The following is a 5,012-nucleotide window of genomic DNA, read 5'->3' on the forward strand; positions in this document are numbered from 1 at the left end:
AATAGAATAGAATAGAATAGAATAGAACAGGTTTGGGCTAGAAGGGACCTTAAAACCCATCCAGTGCCACCCCTGCCATGGCAGGGACACTGTCCCAGGCTGCTCCAAGCCCCAGTGTCCAACCTGACCTTGGGCACTGCCAGGGATGCAGGGCCTGCCCACCCTCCCAGGGAACAATTCCTTCCCAATATCTGATCTGACCCGGATTTCTGTCAGTTTGAAGGCATTCCCCCTTATCCTGGCACTCCAGGCCCTCAGAAATAGATTTACCCAATTTCTCTTCTTTGGATTGTAGCTAAAACCAGCAGAGTCCACAAATAAAGAGTTATCAAGATGGTCTTGATAATATTAAAGTGAAGAGTACCAATCAAATACTTTTCTTATTAAAATTCTTAGATGTAGCCATTTACATAGCTCAGTGTTTTTCCATGCTGTGCACATAAAAATTTTCAGCACCAGATGTGTTAATTTTTAAATTATTTTGATTTGGTACAAACTCTCTATTGTACTGATATTTCTAGGAAGATTATTATTATTATTCTGATAATAGTATTTTCATTCTGGGAATATCACTTAGTGATGAATCCTATGCCATTTAAATAATCATGAGTATTTTGAGAAAATAATTACAATATAATGATTTCTACAGAGAACCATTTAAATTTTGATCAGAGGTTATCAGGGTCAAACATTATGTATTGCCTATCAGCATTCTCCTGCTATGACCAATCCATAGGGGTTTCTTGCTCCATCTTCTAATTTTCTTTCTTTTTTTGAAACATTTTCAATTCAGATTGTGAAAATTTCTGAAGTGAAAACTGCTTTTTCTTGTCAAACTGTGACTGATGTACAAGGGTTTTTTTGGTTTTTTTGGGTTGGTTTTTTTTTTTTTTTTTTTTTTTTTTTTTTGGATCTGATAATGGAGCTTTGAAGTATCTGAATTCCAAGGCACCATCCCACTGCTGTGTCTGCCATCAACTGTCCTCCGTCTCATGAAGGTGGTGGTTTTCATGCTCTTAATTCATGGGTTGGGTGAAGCATTTATAAAATGTTTGCTGATTTTTCCATGTCTTGCATTTCGATTCTTATTTCTAGGTGAGTTTTCCATTTTGGTTGTTTCTCCTGTGAATGCTGAGCCAAGAAAAGAGCCCGGAATTACTTCAGGCAGCAGGAGCTGAAAGGTTCCATTCAGACCTCCCACTTGCTGTGCCCCACTCCAGACGGACTCCATGGTGCTTTTATACCCTTACAATTAAAATGCTCCTCAAGCTTTTAATGATCCTCAAGAAACACTGATCTGTCTCCAGCACCGCCCTCCCTGGGGGCTCTGTCATATTTAGCAAGAATGTAGTGTTTATTTCTGATGGGATTCAGCTCCTTTCACTCCTTCACTTGTTTTCTTGACTGCTTTTCAAGGACTCCACTTAATTAGGAGGATTAATACTTCTCAGTGTCAGAGCCTTCCTTCCCTGTGAATGGAGTGCAATTAAAAATACCCTGTCAGGAGAAAGGGTGGTCTTTATTGCTCAGCCTGTGACATGAGGTGTTTCAAGCACGAGGTATTGTGTGACAAGTAACTTAGTCCCTTTGTTCCCCACCATGAATTCTGGATAATGATTCCCTTTCCACCCTTTCCTTTGTGTGCCTTGTCTGCTCAGACTTTGAGTTGCTGGGAATGGAGTCACTTCCAATGTGTTTAAAAGTTCTTGAGAGGGATCTGTCACTTCAGCTTGCTGCTGCTTCTGCAGGAAGCACTGAAAGCTGCTCTAGCTCCATGTTTGGGGTTTTTTTTTTTGGTTTTTTTTTTTTTTTGCCTTTTAGGAAAGTATTCTATTTTCACCTGAATATTGATGAGGCTTTTACCAGTGGCTTTACAAGTATCCAACTTTTATTGCCAGTGATTTTTTTTTCTTGCTTAAATATTTACCTTTCAGAAATTCAGGCACCAGTGAAATTTCTACAAATGAAACAATTAATCCCTTCTTTGGTCAACAAAGAGACACTTCAGGAAGTGTGACTTCATTGCTAACATTGATCTTGTATTCATTTCTATACTCAGATACTTCCATCCATGTGAGTCTGATTTAAGGCTTTCAAACCCACAAAGTCAGGAGAATTCAAGGCCATATGTTTAAAGCTAAGCAGTCTGTTATTTGCTCCTCAATGAAGGACAAATGTGCATATTTAACTGTTTTCAGATGTTAATTTTTTCCTACCCTATTTTTAGGGAAAGCAGATCCATCATAAGCTTTCTTCTGTTTGCTAAAGGCAGAGCAAAATTTTAGAACAAGGATCATTTTTCATGACTACGAAGGTCAAGGTATTCTCAGAAATTTCCTTTCTCATTATGAAACCAGTCAGAGCTGGGAAACCTTTTTGTCCAAGTTGTATAGAACAGAATCCCAGGATCGCTGGGGTTGGAAAATCCCTCCCAGCCCACGGAGTCCCAGCTGTGCCCGATGCCCACCTTCTCCCCAGCCCAGAGCCCTGAGTGCCACCTCCAGCCCTTCCTGGGACACCTGCAGGGATGGGCACTGCCAAGCTCCCTGGGCAGCCCCTGCCAAGGCCTGAGCAGCCTTTCCATGGGGAAATTCCTGCTGGAGCCCACCCTGAGGCTGCCCTGGCCCAGCCTGAGGCCGTTCCCTCTGCTCCTGTGCCTGTTCCTGGGAGCACAGCCCGACCCCCAGCTGTCCCCTCCTGGCAGGGAGTTGTGCAGAGCCAGAAGGGCCCCCCGAGCCTCCATTTCTCCAGGCTGAGCCCCTTTGCAGCTGCCTCAGCCCCTCCTGGGGCTCCAGCCCCTTCCCAGCTCCGTTCCCTGCCCTGGACACGCTCCAGCCCCTCCAGGGCTCTCTGGCCATGACAGGCCCAGCCCTGGCCACAGCCCTCGAGGTGCCTCAGCAGGGCCAGCCCAGGGGCCGGGCCCTGCCCTGGGCCTGCTGCCACCCTGCTTTAATACACAGGAGGATGTCACCGACCTTCCTGCCCAGCCGGGCACAAACATGGCCCAGAGAAGTCAGACAAGGAGCTCTGCCATGGCTGCTGTGCCAAATATCAGTGCAGTCACTGATTGAGGCAAGCAGGGAAACAGGAGTGCTGGTTGAGAGAAACCCTCGTGGTAGAAAAAGAAATGTTTATTTTATTCACTGAGGCCATCAGTAGAACTGAGAGTAGACTTTGGGGTTGTGTGGAAAGCCTGACAATGCTTCCTTGTGCAATTAGCATTGGTCTGCTTTATGTCTTCATTAGCAGCATGATATAGGTAGAAAATCAGTGCAGGACCTAACAGAATCTTGTTTCTTGTGCCCTTGTTATATGAGATACCAAAATGTGTATGTGTTATGATGTGCTAATAGCACTCAATTTGTGCCAAATATGCAGCTTTGGTTCACTTCAATAGATCTTGTTTTCCATATTCATTTCTTTTTGGTCCTGAAAAGTTTTCACAACAACAACCAAACAAGAATATAGATAGGAAATATTAAGTGAATTCTTGGTTCTTGAATGAAATCCCAAACCAGCGCCTGCCTTGTGAAAAGATGATGTATGTAAATAAATGTGAACACAGGAACGAGGTGTTTAAAAGCTCATATTTATTGATTGGAAAAAAGAAAGGATAATATGGGTGTCCCAAAAGAGAAAATTATAGCATGTTCATGCCAAATTAGTGGGAAGTTTTCATGGAAAAAATGCCAGGGGGGCTGCAATCTTTGAAGCCCCCTTCCAACCCAAACCATTCTGTGATTCTGTGAAATATCCTGGTTTGGTTCTGGACATCAAAATTAATTCTGCCCTTTGGCTGCTCACAAGTCTGAATTATCTGGTAACTGATTCATGTTTTGTGTCCATGGATTCATTAAAGCAGCTTCCCACATTCAGACTCTTCAGATGTATATTTTATAGTTTAGCAGACCTCTCTTGCCTGAAATTACCTTTTTAAGTTTATCATATGCTTACCCTAATGACTCTGCCTTGATCATATGAATTACTGTGTGGCTTGAATTTCTCTCTCTGAATTTCTTGGCATGCAATCTGTATTCTTGAAGAGCTGGAAAATTCTCTCTTTCCCTCAGCAGTTTGCTGCTGTTATTCTATCACAGTCACTGTTAAACCAGTTTTTTTTAACACTTCACTTTTCATGTTGTACTGTTCTTTGCTTAGTTGTAGAGCTCTTTTTGAACTGATATTTTCTTCTCATACATGTGCTTATACGGCAATTTTTAATTGCTTTCAATCTTCCTTTTGGAAAGCTGAATAGATTGAACTCTTCCAATCTTTCACTACAAGGATTTTTCTGCAACACTTCTATAACATGTCTCCCTGAGCCTGCTGCACTCTCTAAGTATGATTTTAAACATGTGAACACCCAATCCATGAGAAATATTCCTTGGCAGAGCAGTAAAAATATTTGTTTCCTTTAGGTTTGAACTGTGAATTGCTCAATTGCTCAGTGTGACATTAACATTTAGATCAGGCAAGTCTGTCTTTCCCAGGGTGTTCTCTTTCTGTTTCTATGTCTTGCATTTCCTGCCCATGGATGCTCAGCTCTTAAAATACATCTTTGTATGAATTGGGCTGTTTTGTCAGACATCAGGATTAACCTGTAAAAAAAAGGCTGTTGTAGCTGCTTAACACTTTTTGTGTACCCTCCTGATTCTGTCAATGGTGGCTTAGATATTTTCAGATGGTAGTAATTAGAATAAAGCCATTTAAAAAAAGCAAACCCACCTCCTTAACACAGAGATTGGAGGAAATAATGCCCGCACAAATATAAGGCATTAGGAGATCTTTTTGGAAGAAACTGTATTCGTCTTTCTTCTAGATCTGGAGGATTTTTTCATCCTGGTGGAAAGTCTAGTCAGGGTTTACCTTCTCAGGCAGGTTCTCAAAACCCAGCAGAAATCAGGCAGAAGCAGTAACCCGATTTCAAGATCTGCAAAGCACAGGTAGAGAATTTCATGCCCAGCTGCTGCTTTTAGTTCTACCAAACCACCATTTCTTCATAAGACCAGCTC

The sequence above is a fragment of the Passer montanus genome, unplaced genomic scaffold (assembly GCF_014805655.1).
Source record: "Passer montanus isolate IOZ18808 unplaced genomic scaffold, ASM1480565v1 scaffold124, whole genome shotgun sequence".
In the NCBI taxonomy this organism is placed as follows: Eukaryota; Metazoa; Chordata; class Aves; order Passeriformes; family Passeridae; genus Passer; species Passer montanus.